The sequence below is a fragment of the Parasteatoda tepidariorum genome, chromosome 7, assembly GCF_982258835.1.
Source record: "Parasteatoda tepidariorum strain Cologne lab strain chromosome 7, Ptep-v5.0, whole genome shotgun sequence".
Lineage (NCBI taxonomy): Eukaryota > Metazoa > Arthropoda > Arachnida > Araneae > Theridiidae > Parasteatoda > Parasteatoda tepidariorum.
In genome coordinates, this window is record NC_141761.1 from 53966957 (window position 1) to 53983492 (window position 16536).

At 26.7% G+C, this 16536-nt stretch overlaps 1 protein-coding gene across 1 annotated transcript in view; it reads left to right on the forward strand.

Annotated features, from left to right (window-relative positions):
* Nucleotides 1-7341: 7341 nt before the first annotated feature.
* The window catches only part of LOC107443124 (chondroitin sulfate N-acetylgalactosaminyltransferase 1), a 36695-nt gene continuing 27500 nt past the window's right edge, over nt 7342-16536 (forward strand). Inside the window, exon 1 of the mRNA XM_043043853.3 lies at nt 7342-8027. The gene's annotated coding sequence lies outside the window, so the exon portion shown is untranslated. The remainder of the gene's footprint in view (nt 8028-16536) is intronic.

Below are 16536 nucleotides of genomic sequence, written 5' to 3' on the forward strand. Positions count from 1 at the left end.
AAAAAAGAAATTTAACTGAACATACGAGCAAGACTTTTCGTTTGTAATGGACATAGGAGAGTGCATGACACAAATTGTGAAGCTAGACCCTTCATGTGTTAAAGGGAATGAGGAAAATATTGTGATGTCAATGGTGGAACTCGAATCTCTATCGATTATGAGGATGACAGATTAGCCCTCTCGGTTATAATATGTAAGCAGTTTCAAGGAACTAAGTGGCATCATTAGATGGGCTTAGTTTGTGTGATAAAATTCTGGTTGTTTAACCGTATTAGGTGAAAGCAGTTAATGAACAGTTTTTCTCACAGTTAACAGTTTGGTCATTATCTTATTTATGGATATTTGACTGTTTTGTTTAAATATGGTAAAATAACAATGAAATAAATTGTTATTTAACCGTTTTTTACCAGAAATTTCTAACTGTGTAGAGTGAAAGAAGATTCAACCGGATCTAATCATATTTTTCATGATAGCATTTTATATGTGATAAGTGAACAAATCTTTTTAAACATTTCTGAAAAATTTATTAGCGAAAACGATATTAACTTCCTTTTCGAATGTAGTTCAATATTTTTTTTATTCAAGTAAACGAAAGGTTGCGCCGATTTACTATCGACAATAATGTAGAAAAAGTGTTGAAAGATAGTCGTTTTCACCCTTCATCTATTCCTTTTTTTATTATTAAAAAGCATATTTTTACTTTGTGTATCGATAATCAATAATTCGAATACGTGGCTTGGAAGGACTGTGAAGAAATATTTTTGTTGAGTAGCAGCCTAAGTTTCTAGTAACGATCGATATTATTTAAAATAACTTTTTTTAAAAGCAGTTTGCTCTTTTAACGATTGATTTTTGTCTTCTGCTTAAGAAGACATGGATTATTTTTGGCTAAAACATTACAATAAATTTTTTTTCTACTATTACTCTTTGCAAAACAAAACAATATTTTAAAGGGACAAATGAGTGCATTGATTTTAATATTCAAATTTAGCTTTGTTATCTCAATCAATTTTCACACACTGTTAGAAATTTCTCGGAAAAAATAGTTTAATAACACTTTATTGAGCGGTTATTTTACCATATTTAATCAAAATAGTCAAATAATCATAAATAAAATGGTAATCAAACTTTTGAGTTTGTGAAAAACTCTTTACTAACTGCTTTCACCTAATACAGTTAAGCAACCAGAATTTTATCGCACCAACTAGAACCACCTAATGAAGCTAATGTGTACATATCATAGCTGAGCGGGCTTATCTGTCAATCTCATGACCGGCAGAACTGGAATTCGAGTCCTAGTGTTGACATCACAATATTTCCTCCATTCTCTTTAAAATATGAAGAATTTATAGTGTCCGGCACTCTCCAATGCCCATTACCTTACGAAAAGCCGAGCTAGTATGCCTAGTTAAATAATTATATTTTTTCCCGTTTTTGAAAAATTCTAAATGGTTGAAAAACCATATAGTTTTGCATTCATGGTTTTATAACCATACTTTTGGTAAATGGTTTCAAAACCATAAAGGAAAAAAAAACGTTCTTTACCGTAAACTTTACGGTTAATCGGATGGACAGACAGCTGCCAGTTATTTTACCATAATTTCAGAATAAAATTTTAACAGTGCACATTGAATATAATTCAAGAGCATACAATCCTGAATTCGGTACTTATCTGTTATTGGAACTATATATGTATTAATAACTGCTATTCTATGTTGTCACCAACGAAAAATTAATGCCCATAACCACTAAGTGCTCAAATTTTAACATCTGGATACACAGTCAAAAACGAGTGATATTTCATACACTATCGTAATATTTTTCCAATTAAAATAATTTATATTATTTTTACGTTGGTCAGTATTTTTGCTACCCAAATAAAATATATAAACGCTATCACGAATGTCAAATTAAATAATATCGTTTTATTTAATATCCACGACTTTATCTTTTCGATATGTTACGCTATCGATAAAAATTGAGATATTATCTTATTCAATAACTATAGTTATCAGTGATTATTGCGATGTTTTCGATTTCGATATGCATAGTTATTATTAATAATCGTAATATTGTCGTGTTTGAAACATTTTTATGTATTATGGGTAGCGGATGACCTATGTAAACCGGAGTCTGGGGATGTTTCAACATGTTGGCAAATTTGGCTTCACTGTTCCTACAATTGTTTATTTCTTGAACAGATGACAAATGAAGGTATTTCGAGAGAAAAGAATGCCAAATTCCGTTTTTTCTGGAAACAATGTAATAAACATTTTGTCGTAATGTCTGTTACCTAAAACGTTTTCTTTTTTGAGATTTATCTCAATAATTAAAATGGAGCTATTATTGTTAAATATTTTAAATGAACATAAATAAAAAAATAACAAAAAAATAATTAAAAACAATAAAATTAGTGTTATGAAAAAAAAACAAATAAAAAATATTTTTTTAATTGTTACCATAATTTAATGGTTATTGTTAATTAAGCTTCCATTTCAATATTTTGTTTATTTAAAGCAAGAATTAACCAATGTCAATTTGTATAACATTTTCAATGTAATAACAATTTAACATGATAAAATACAAAAACTGTCTTTTCAACAATATTTTCGTTAATTACGAAAAATTGAAAAATAATTTTTGAATCATTTTTTACTATTCTTTCACTAAACTATAGTCGAAAAAAAAAATAACCAAATGTATCATTAAAAATATAACATTCAAAATAAAAATATAATGCACTATTCTAATTTTTTTAGCTACTTATTTCTTAATCATGTCTACTCTACTTAATAATATCTAAGCACTATTATATATTTGAAAGTTAAACATATTTAAACCATAAAAGCTTTGATGTTCTCCATTATAAAGATATTTGAAACAAAATTTCGTGAATTAATAATTTTTCAGCTCTTGTCATAATTTGATTTTATTCTGCTTATTTTTATCCTGTTTCTGAAATGTTTTTCCTTTTTTTCAAACTTTTAAATTAGATCATTTATATCTATTTTTAGCATCAAGCAATTTATAATGCAAATTATCTGCAAAATTTATAAAAAAATATTTCAAAGCAAAAATTTTATAACATTTATTAAATATATTTTTTTCATTTCATGAATATTAAAAATATTTCATCATACACAAAAAATTCATGACATTTTTAACTAAAAACGCTAAATTATTATCAAACCAAAATATTATAAATTTACCTAACATTTAAGCATTGATTTTTTTTTAAAAAAACTATTCGAACTTCAATTTTTTTAAGGAAATATTTAAACAACTTATTAATGGTTACCTAAAATACATAACTTTCATTCAATAAAAATTGCAACATCATTTGTATAACATTTTCAATGTAATAACAATTTATTATGATAAAATACGAAAACTGACCTTTTAACGATGTTTTCTTTAATTACAAAAAATTTAAAAAATAATTTCTAAATCATTTTTTACTATTCTTTTTCTATTTTCGAAGAAAAAAATGACCAAATGTATCATTAAAAATATTAATACACTATTATAATTTTTTCAGCTACTTATTTCTTAATCATGTCTACTCTACTTAATAACAAATAAACATTACCATATAATTGAAAGTTAAACATATTTGAACCATAAAAGCTTTGATGTTCTCTATTATAGAGATATTTAAAACAAAATTTCGTGAATTAATAATTTTTCAGCTTTTGTCATAATTTGATTTTATTCTGTTTATTTTTATCCTGTTTCTGAAATGTTTTTCCTTTTCTTTTAACTCTTAAATTAGATCATTTATATCTATTTTTAACATCGACTATGCAAATTATCTACAAAATTTATAAAGTAATATATCAAAGCAAAATTTTTATAACGTTTATTAAATATTTTTTTTTCATTTCATGAATATTAAAAACATTTTATCGTACACGAAAAATTCCTTTTTATTAATGGTTAACTAAAATACATAACTTTCTTTTATACAATAAAAATTGCAACATCATTTTAACAAAGAATTAGTTTTTAAATTCGAACTCAAGCCATTATAGATTCAATTTTATTTATGTATTTTCGAAAATTTAATTAAAGTTTAGTTGTCTCCTTTCAACGCCAAGAAATGCTGTTTCCACTTTATCATCTCCAGAAAATTTATTCCATAACGGCGAATTATGAAGGATTCTGTCCACTCCACTCCACTCGGAAATGCTGGTCGACGTCACGCACGCTGTCAATGCAATCCTTTTCCCCGGAGTAATTAAGGCGAAATCGCAAATGTTGACTCTGGTTCTTCAATTAGAATCAACTGACCGATGTTGGCGCCATTAATGATAGAGAATTCTCTGAGTCTCCAATGACAGTAACCTAAAGTTGTTTTGAATCCTTTTTTCTTAACTTAAAAGAAAGGACAAAAAGCACTTTATTCATTAGAACAAATAGTTTTCTTGAGGGTCTTGAAATTTTTGTTTCTGACAAGTTGTAAATGAGCACTTGTTAATGGGCTAAAAGATGAGAAAATAATCATATGAAAGATAATTTTAAGTAATATTGTTAAAGTACTTGAAAGAAATAAAATCAATCTTATCTAATTTAGTGAAGCTTTTAAACAGAAAAGCTACAGAGGCATTTTGTAACGGAGTAAAGTATATTGTTTGGAGTGCATGTTCTTTTACGTAAATTACAACTTTCGTTTTTTTAGTACACTACTTACGTTAAGAAATCGCAAAATGAATTTAAAGCACTGTTGTTCTGTTTTTTAAAGCAATGCATTAGAACTGAACCGGGAGGTTAGTGTTCAATTCTTTCTTTCGAGATTTATTAACATCATTTAAATTTGGAATTAACATTTAGAATAAACCATATGTTATAAAGGTATACTACGTTACAGAAGCAAATAATTAACTAAAAAAAATTTTTTTTTGATTATTCATGACCTGAATTTAATTAAAACGATTAAAAGTAAATATTTTTACAAAGGAAAAGGTAAAGAAAAAGAGGCACCTTAAAAACAAGTAAAAACTATATATAGATTGAAAATCATCAAAAATATAAAAAAAAAATATATATATAACCATAACGAAAATCGAAAAATAAAAAGTAAATAAATAAAAAAAAACTTCAAACAAATTAAAAACTTTAAGAAAATTAAAACATTTCATCTCGTATTTTTTCCCACAAACAATTTTCAATTGTATTTAACAGTGGCTCCCATAGGTCAGATATTAGAAAACTGCAACTAGTTATTGGCAGCTTTTAAATTTAGTTCCAGTGGAGCTCCGATTTCGAATTCTGAGTACCAAAAAAACTCTTTTTCCCTCTTGGTCTTCTTACCCATTTTCACCGGCTTAAATAGGCTAGCCTAGGCAAGACAGTAACAACATAACACATGTAAATATTATGGAGTAACTTCTCTTCAAATTATGTATTATCACTTCATTTTTATATTTCATATACCCATCATTATTGATTCTTATTACCGAGGAAATTAGCCTTTAACGGTTCCAATTAAATAATTCAGTAATTTTCAATTCTGTAAAGTTTTTGTTTTCTTTCGGGGCTTCTGGATATGTGGGGACTACTGCCTTCTTTTCTATTTCTTTTTTATGATGAAAACTAATCAAGAATTTTCAACTTCAATACTATGTTTCAAGTTAAATTAGAAAAAAATAATAATTAGAGTTTTTACAATTTTGAAAATAATATTACACTGCAAAAAAAGGGTTTTCAAAATTGAGCGAAAATATGTCAAAATAGCTCCAAAGCAAATATAGTCTCAAAAATGATGTGGAGAGAGAAATGGTCATTGGCTGCCGGCAGAATTCGAACCAATAACCTCCGGGTTCATATAGGATGCACTAACCAACATAACTGCATGCTCCAAACTAGAGAGACGGGAAGCTTTATATAGTGGCTATCGTAATGACACATTAAAACATACTAGTTTCCATTTTCAATGGTACAAAGGTTTGCAATTTGAAAAGTATCGTCCCAATAACTTAGTGAGGAAATCGGTAGTTTTAATTTCACTTTTTGTTTAACTCGATGTATCTTAAAGTGAATGAATTGAATCTAGATGAATCTTGAAGTGATGTATCTTTTAAGTGAGGCAATGTATGTCATGAAGTGTCATTGTGGCTGCACTTATATAATTCCTAACTCTCCCGGGCTGCTGTGAGCAACGATGATGATGCTTAGAACATTTTATGAACCCATACTTGGTTCAAAATCTACCAACAGCCAACAAATTACCCCTCGCCACATTATTTTTGAGACTATGCACTCTGCTCAAAAATGACTGCATGCTGTTTCAATTTTACATGTCACTATGCTCAATAAAAAATGCATAATTTTGTTTCGGAGCTATTTTGACTTGTTTTTTTTCTCCTCTTTTTCTACAACGTATTATTATATAACTTATAATGTTTTCGGTGTGAGACCCTAGATAAGTGTCGTTTTGCCCCACACTTATGATGGCTCTGGACGGACTGAATTATTAATGAAGCAGTTTGCCAGGGTATGATGAACCTGGATACAGGTCCTGATTTTACTTTTAGTGCCTCCCTAGAAATTTGCTATTTTCAAAGTCAAAAAGTCTCAGTTATAAGAGTTGCACTTTTAAAATCATAATCCAAAATATTAGCAATATCTGTATAGATTTTATTAAAAAAATATTATATCTTTCTGCTCTAAGGAAATCTTAATAAAGGATCTTGTATAAAATACTACAATTTTTTTTTTTTGAAAATAGGTAAGAGTATCGAATTTTAATTATATTATTTATATAATTTTAGCATAATCATAGACACTGAAAGATTATTGTTCATGAAAATAATTTAGTAATAAATCAAACTAATAATGTTTTACAAACTGTAGAAGTATGCATGTCAAATATTAATTAAGTAGGGAGGAATTGTAAAAAATAAATACTAATAACAGACATTTGGTACATCTACAAAAGCTGTGCCTAGTGCTCAGACCTCGTAGGCCCGTGCAATAATAAGGGCCTGATTTGTAGGAATACAGAACACAAAAACAACTGAAGTTCAACCTGGTTTCAGAACGTTAAAAGCAATTATAACATAAAATATATGTTTTGAGGTGCTTGGAAAAACAAAATTATGCCTCTATAATCCCAGATAAGATTAGAAAAATGTCTCTGTATTAATATGTCTTTGATAACATCAATATTTTAAGGTTTAAGGAGGATAATCTCATTATAACGAAATAAGAATGGAAGAATAAATTGCAATTAAAATACATTCATTTTGTTAAATATCTCACGTGAACGTTCTTTTAACAGTCAAAACTCGACAGAAGAAAGAACGCATGCGCTGATCCAGGAAATCCGAACCTCTTCTCCCTACGATCCAGTCGACATCCGATCTCCGCAGTTTCTTCCTCGATTTCAGAGATCGCGGCAGCTCCCCCACACTATGAAGGCTCCATTTCTTTTTCTTTCTTTTGCAAATTCCCTCTTTCAAAAGACTTCTTTCATTACGGCAGAACGACCGCCAAACGACGCCACGCCAATTTAGTGCGCCGCCAAAAAATAATTCTGTGTATCGAGTGGTTTTATATTTTTGTTCGTATATTTATTTCAGAAATAGCTCTTGCTTCTTTTATAGTTATCATTAAAATTCTTCTGATTGTAAGAAATAAATGAAAAGAAAATAGTAGTTGGAAACTATTCAAATCTTGGAATGAGTTAATAAATTGAATTGCATATTACTGAGCATTTAAACCTAGAAGCTCTTTATGTATACTTTTGTAGGAATGTTAGAAACTAATTATTGGATGACAAATAGTATAAAAGTGCAAAATGAACTGTTAGATCTATTTCTATGGTAACAGACACAGACACAGATGATAATTCTTCGCAATTACTATGAAACTAGTTTTCTGCAATTTGAAACGAAAATGCATTTCTTTAGAAGAAAATGTAATTAATTACTAAATTGTCTGATAGAAGGACTACACAAACAATATTTAGAAACTTAGAATAACTTGAATTGGAAAATACGTATGCAAATATTGCCTAGAAAGTATATGTAAGTATGAATTTTAGTTTTTATATTTACTAAGTTTTATATGCTGTAACGAAAATTTTATGGAAGTGCCTTACTAATATGAAAGAATTGTTTTGAATATAAGATTGAATTAGTTAATAGATTCAAAACTTTTTAGTTTATGTTTGGTACTATATTATTTTTAAGAATATTTAATAAATAATTTTCAACTTATAATATACCATATGTTACAATTACGAAAGGTACGATTTTCCTGGAAAGCTACGCTCTCAAAGATAATTGTGCCTTTATTTATATAACGATTTTTTTTAATAGTAGATTTTTTTTAGTAGTTTTTTTCATAAAAAAGTAGATTTTGGTGTATCTTGGAGTAATTATATTGAACCAATAACATGACTATAATGATTTTATGACAATTTTTGTCACTAATGTTGAAGTTATGTTGAAAATGCAATTTCTGTAATATTTCTGTTATTTATTACTATATAAAGTTTTAAAGCCTTTTCAATGATTGAAGGAAATATTTTTAATCCGGTCTTCATAGTTCTCTATCTACATTTTGTGGTCGCTTATATAACAGAAGATAATTTTCAATTTATTTAAGTTTGAATTTCTGAAATATTTTATTTAAAGAACGACTAACTAATGTTGTTTACATGAAAAACTTAAGCGAATTAAAGTTTTTTCCAATGAACACTTATTGAAACGTATGTTAACATATTAAAAATAAAGTTTCTCTTATTAAATATTAATTTATTATTTGAATGACGTTAAAATACTTTTTTACTGTTTCATCAAAAAATATTATTTATATATAATATATTATATATATTATTATAAATAAATATAATATATATAAATATAATAATATAAATAAACTATATATATTATTATAAAAATTATAATTTCTAAGCTAGCAACTATTAATATAATGCATAATAAAAGGATTGATAGTTAAAATAGTTTTTGATGCATAGCATTAGGAAGGTCAACAATTAAAAAATTTGAAAAAAAAAAAGAAACGATATTTATAGTGGGGTTCACTGGGCGAAGTTTAATTGCTTAGTTCATTATCGTTTATGTATAAAATCCATAATGAAAATTTATATTTATTTCAATTGTTAAACTTTGTCTCGGTTAAATTGTTTTGTATCAAATATAGATTTATTATAAAACTTTTTATCATAAGTAGGTGCCCGTTATTTTCGATCTTAATCAATAAAGGCAAGTGTAGTTCATTATAGGCCTTACTTTGTGATTCCTGGTAAAATAAAAATTTCATGACTTGAAGGTTAACTACATTCTTGCGTTTTTAAAGCAACTTATTTTGAAAAATTAACTGAAAATGTAGAATATAGAAATCATTTTCTCGAAAAAGTATACATACCAGTGAAACTCTAGAGATGTAGTTATTATTATACTTTTTTTTAAAGTAATGGTGTAAAATATATTAATTAATTATTACTCTCATAAAAGTTTTAGAATTAAAATCTATATTTGTAAGTATCCTGGGATGACATTTGGGTAGCCCGGAAAACATAAATAATAATTTCCAATATTGATATGAAAGTTGCGATTTATGCTTTGCTCACGTAAAATAAAAATTAAAACTAATATTAAAATAGTTTTTCTACTAAGAGAAAAGAAATTAGTAATGAAACACAGTAAAGAGAGAGGCCGAAAAAATTGGATAAAATAAGTTTAAATGATTTGTAAAACTATATTTTGCAGATAAAATTGACTTTTACTTGAAAAAAAGTAAAACTTCGTTTTACAAATAACCGGAAGTCTACTAAAAATAAAACTTTCTAGGTACTAGAGCAAATTTTTATGTGCCATCATTTTATAGAATCGAAAGTAGTATGACAGTCTTTAGATTTTTTGTTAAATTTTATTAAAACATTGTGAGCCATCTTCGATGTTTTACGCGCCATGGTAACTAGGTGCTTGTGATTATTAGATTACTGCACACAACTGTGTATAAAAAAGCATTTATGTATACCAATATTTTTGATAATCAAATTAATATAATTTTTGCTTTCGTTGTAATTTCGTAGAAAAATTAAAAAATATCATATATAAATAAACTGTTAACTAGCCTGCATCAATAAAAATTGAAAGTTCAACAACATTTTCTTTGGTAAATGAAAACGTGCTAGTTTTTAAAATCATTTAATAAAACTAGTGCAGTTTATCAAGGAATTGCCTTAAACATGGTTTTAACAACAGGTTAAAAACATCTGTTTGCCTAAAATGGGGTTATAATTGTTTCAAAATAAATAAATAAATAAAATTAAATAAAAAATACAGTATTTCAAAGCAGATTTTCTTATAGCTTTCAATATTAAACTAACTGACATTAAAAACAAATGAAAAAATTAGTCTGATTTGCTTCCTCATAATGGTAATTCCTTAAAATCATAAAGTGTATATATTTAACTAAGATTTAGGTTAAACTAGTAGTTTAGAGATAGATAGACGTTATATTATAGTTGTGATGATGTGTTATTGGAAATATCTTGGGAGAAATCCTATTTGAACACTAAATGACATCGCTGCATCAAATGTGTTTTACACCTCTATATTACAATCTAAATGGAGATTTAGGGTTTAGATGTGGTGCAGGTTATCGCAATCTCTTGTAATTTATGTAGTTATCAGTAATTTACAATAGCTTGTTACTGGTAGTTTATACATTAATCCTTAATCTCCGGATTTGGTTCAATGTATAAACTTGTCAATGTATACTGTATATTGTATACTGTACTTGATCAATGCACACTTTATCAATGCACAAGTATATTTGTATTTCCCAACAAAATTTTTTCTCTATAATTTTATATTAAGCATTCATTTTAGCACTAAATTATCGTAGTTGTAGTACTTTTTAGTTTTGTGCGTATTAAACAATTTCTGCAAGATGAAAAAAAAATTATATTTTGACAGAAACCAAAATAAGGTTTTTAAATATTTAAGAGTAATATAGTTTTAAGATCTGATTAAGAATTTTTAATTAATTTAACTTAGCTAAAGATACATTGCAGTTTTGCTGTACAAATGAAGTGTCTTTTAAAGTTACTTCACAGTCAAGTGTAAAATATCTGTTGATCAATTTAAACTGTAAAAATACTTCAGTTGTTTTGTAAATAATGCGAAGTAATTTTTCAGTAATATATTTAAAGAAATTATGTAGCTTTCTCTGTAAAATAACGTTAGTTTATGTGAAGTCGCTTTAAAATCATAAATATAAAAAGTAATCATACTTTAAATCTGCGGTTATACTGCAGTAAATTTAAAGTAAATATAAAATCGTTGTTTCAGAAGTATATTTTTCAGGTTAATTTACAGAAAAGCTACAGCTTGTTTGTATTGTTGTAACAGAAGAGAGTCTTCCGGCAGTCAAACAGATATTGATGTCTTCAATCTCGCACTCATTCTCATAATTTCTCATTTTTTAATTCTTCAACTTCTTACAAAATGTTTCTTTTTTCTTCTTGATTATAATTTCCGTTTGTTAATTTCTTGGATTTTGATAAGGATTTTAAACATTTATGTTTAAGATGGAGATAATGCACACTCCCTTTACTAAATAAATTAATAAATTACATATTTGGCACAATTTTAATTATTTTACAATTTTAAAGCATCGGCGATTATAAGAAATAAGTTTTTTTTACAATTTAACTATTTTAAAATCTGTTTATGAATTTATACTTCTCTGTATCTTAGAAATTTTATAACAAGATTTATTTTTATTACTTAATTACTTTTACACTGAGTTAGAGTGAAAAAATTAAAATAAATTTTAAATTGATGCTGTCAAAAAGTTTTATATCTGAATTCATACAGCACTAGAGAGAACAGAAATTTGACTTGTCTTTTTGTCTAATCAAAATATATTTAATTTGAAAGTATGGGTTTCAAACAATTTCACATCAAAAGCTATCACATAGTTTTACATTCGGAAATAGATATTTATTCCCAGATTTTTTTGCTTCAATGATAAACCTCTTCCTCCTAAATTTATAAATTTATGTTTGTTTTTGAAATTTCCCTTAAAAAATTTAGGTCATTTTAAACGAAATATCTTTTTCATCGTTTAAATATAAATCTTTTTAAATTAAATTAATAAGTTTTTAGAAAAAAATATGGTTTATAGTATTGACAGTTGAAAATAAGTAAGAACAAGATTCATAGAACTAAAAATTTTAAATAGAGCGTCAAATCCAGAGGCTAAGATAAACAACACAAAAGAATCAAACCGACTTTTAGTTATTCGCATAGTTTATTAAAAATTTCTAAACCATTAGAAATTTCTCTAAAAAAAGGATTAAACAACAATTAATTTAGTAGTTTCTACAAGGGTCAGCTAAAACAGTTAAATAACCGTAAAGAAGAAGGTATTAAAACTACTAACTGTGTGAAAAATGTTTATGTAACGACAAATCTACTTAATACAAAAAGTCTAATATTTCCCCCTTTTCACGATGGATGGCACCACCAAATAAACTGTTTATTTCATATTCCACTGTTCATTTGATAAAGCTCAACCACAACCTAACTCCAAAGTCCATTACCTAACTGAAATCATAACGTAACCTAACTCCAATAAATGTAATCCTAACTCCAATGCAACTACATATTTATTGTAGAATTCTTAGCGTTGACGCCACAATAAAATTACTGCAATTTTCAAACTGCAATAATTTTGAGATTTTCGACCCTAAAAATTTTGTAGGGGATCACCAGTGCTAAGATTGCATTTTGTTAATCACCAGTCTTTAAACTGCATTTTGTTAAAAAAACAAACATACTATTTGTTGTTTTGTTTGTTTAGTTCATTTTCAGTGGAAATACAATAAGGTTACATGCGACAATAAAATTATTTAATAAATACAAAATTTATTTTCAATACTGATTTAGTTTCTGTTGATTAAATAATTTTTCTAATAATTTTGAATATTTTTTTTATTTGTGTTTGCGAATGAGGTAATCAAAATCTGGTAACTTTGGAACAGTCATGATTGTACTCATTATTAAAATTTTCATTAAGCAATTTTGCGGATTAAAACTATCGAAATTCCTCAAATTCTAGGGTGAGGCATGTTTTACTAAAAGATTTTAAAGAATAACTGTATATACCTTAGGGCAAGTGTATGATTTTGTTCAAACGAAAATTTAATATATATGTATATGAAGTTTAATAATAAAAATATGGTTGTATACTTGTATCGCACATAAAGAGATTTCTTTCAACCAAAATTGTGTAAGAGAAAAAAACAATGAAATTTTATGTCCAAGTAAATATTATTCTAGGATAATGTTTTCGAATCTGAAAAGTAGTTTTAACAAAATGTATAAAAAAAATGACTTAGTGGGACAATAGCATATTTTAAAATAAGAAAATGATGCTATTTTTATTCTCTTTCATAAAGTTTATAAATTTATTGTTTGTTTTGCTTCACAAAAAATATTAGTAAAATATTTAACAGGAGTAGTAATTTAATTCCCAATAGACTATTTTATAGTTGTACTTAAAAATTATTTTCAGGTTAAAAAAATGCTTAGCTTTAAAATGAAATTCGTTTGAATTTACTGCAGTCTTGCTTACAGTATTTCTAGGGAAAAAATCTGCGTTTACATTTTAAAGTAATTACAATACATTTCTGTGTAATATATGCAAAAAATTCGCTCAGTTTTTCAAAATTATAATATCAGTCTTTGCTTTACAGTATGCTTTAACTCCCCAAAGTTTTGCTCGAAAATATTGTGCTGAGCTTATTATATATTTAGTTTTAGAATTCATAATGACAAGGCACATACTACGAGGCACAGAGAGAGCAAATTAATTTTTTGCTTTAATTATTTATTTATTTAAGCAATAATATTTGTTGCGTTATACTTAGAGTTGTGACTTAGTCATTTCTGTAGACTATTTAAATACGCATTAAAAAAGCGATTCTTTCAACGCAATATCTTTCATTATAAAAGCGAATTCTCGTATTAGTTTATTTCCACATTGTAAAAAAATTAAAATCAAACTACGTAATTTTGACAGTAATAATTAGTTATTTAAAGTGATTCAGTGATTTAACGGTAATTATTACTGAAAATTTACAATAAATATGTTTTTTCTTCCGATTTAAATTTTGAGATGTATAAGATTTTTTATTCCGTGACATGTTCTGGTAAAAATTGGGTTTTATGGTAAAAAGTACCTGTACTTTTTACCGTAACTTGATCCCGATTTTTTAAACAGAAACGCATGTATATTCGAATGAAGTTTCGAGTGATGAAACGGTGACAAGAAAATGTGACCGAGTGCATATTTTGGAAGCAATTTTACACAAAATACAAAATCCATAAGAAAATATTAATTAATTTCGAAAAGAGTGTTTTAAAAGTTCAATGAATATAAATGTTTGCTTTTTCGATATTTTCCAAAATAAATAAATAAATAAATCCTGATAAATTAAAATCTCAAGAAACTTCTACGGGGACATATATTCTAAAAAAATCCAAATGCACTATAAAAAGTACCGGCACTCAATGTACATTTTACAGTAAAATCCATTTTTACCCGGAGCATGTTCCAGAACAAAAAATCTGATATAACGCATTATATAACTACTGTAAAATCACCGAATCACTATAATCAAGTATATATATTAATCTAAAAATTATGGTCTAACATATACTGTAAAAATGAATTTTGGAGTAAAATAGGTCTTACGGATTACGCACCCAAAGTGCATCATCCGTAAAATCTATTTTACAGAGTATTCTTATTCAAAGATGAATTATTCTAGCTTGCATTTTGAAAACATCAAATTTGATTTTATTAAAGATCAATGAATTTCGTTTGCTTTAAGAAATTAGTTTTATTAGTTTAAAACACAAATTTTCAAAAGTAGTGACTTATTGAGAAATATGCATAAAATGACCTTTGTGGCGCCATGTTCCACAAATATTTATATTTTCAATATTAATAAAGTCACGAAGCTGGAGTTAAAAACTAGATTTAGTTGCTAAAATTAAATACATTAGATGAATGAGAAATATCTTTGATATCATACACGTAGCAGAAACAAAGAAGCTCAGTTAAAAGTTTATATTTATAGCTATAAACTACGTTTTTACATTTCAACGATATCAAACTATATCAATATATTAATAATAATGATATACTAAGTCATAAGTTCATCTAAATTATCAACAAAACTTTCATTGCAGAAAAATGTAAAGTTTATATAGAATGTTTGTATATTAATAAGCCATTTTTTTGATCTGTAAGGTCACCGTTTAATTATGTTTCATTAAATCTTAAAATATGTAAAGCAATAAACTACAAAAAAATTGCTTTTATAAGCCAATTTATTGCAGCATTCGTTTTTATTCGATCTAAACGTAAAAATCGTTAAAAAAGTAATGCAGAGTCAATGGTGCAAAATGAGTTGATTCGTATAAATTAAGTTGATTTCTGTTAAAAATCACAAATACTTGAAATTTTATAATTTTTCAAAAAGGCAAACCAGGTAAAAGTTGGGTTTGGCTACTCTTCAATAATTTTAACTCACGAAACACATTAATTTGTGCAGATTTGATATCCACTATAGCAGGAGTATCCATCTACTGTTAGAAGAGGAGAGAATTTTCTTTTTATTTTGTTTGAAAAATGTTTTCCCAGTGGAACCATTTGTTTTGTAGAACGGCTATATTTACGAGGGAATCATGTTTTACGACTCCTATATCACGTCGAAAATTGATCCTAGAGTCCCCGGAAGTAACATTATAAGGTCTAGTAAAGGATGCCTGATTTTGGCAATTTTAATCCCGAAATGAGAAATGTTTACATTTGCTTATTCCAATTTATGTTCTTAATTTGAACAGTAAGTTGTAATCCTTAGTTTAAATGATAGCCATAAAAAATGAAGAGTTTCGTAGCAGTTATTTTCTGTTTTAAGTGCTCTTTATATTCAAGAACGATTCTAAAATAATCAAGTTTTAGAAGTAAGTGAGTAATAGCAAAAACTGATGATATGTTTTCAGGTGCAAATTTAAAATAAGTCGTTTTAGATTGAAGGTCTTAATTTTTCTTAATGTACTTGAATAGTCATAAAGTACTACATACTGCTTAAATTTACTACGTTTAATGAAAAATCTTATTCAAGTTACCTTTAATATTAAATATAATGTTTTGAAAGTTTATGCAAGTTTTATTAGTATTGCGCATATTTTTTGAAAATAGCATTTCCTTCTAACACTCAGTTATTAAAAATTATGTGTATAAAAACTGCTTACACATTATAATTATATGATAATCCGTACAATACACAATTTTAAACACTCCGAATCTAATATATTGGAGAATAACGACATGCAACTTAAATTGTCCCAAATTGGAGTTTTAAAAGAACATGTGCAAAAAAATTTTCATCAAGTCTCGCTTTCATCCAACGAGTTCGAACCTCTTTGCTTGCAGTTTGATTTTTATTGTACTTTTACTTATATAATTAATATGTTGTTGTTG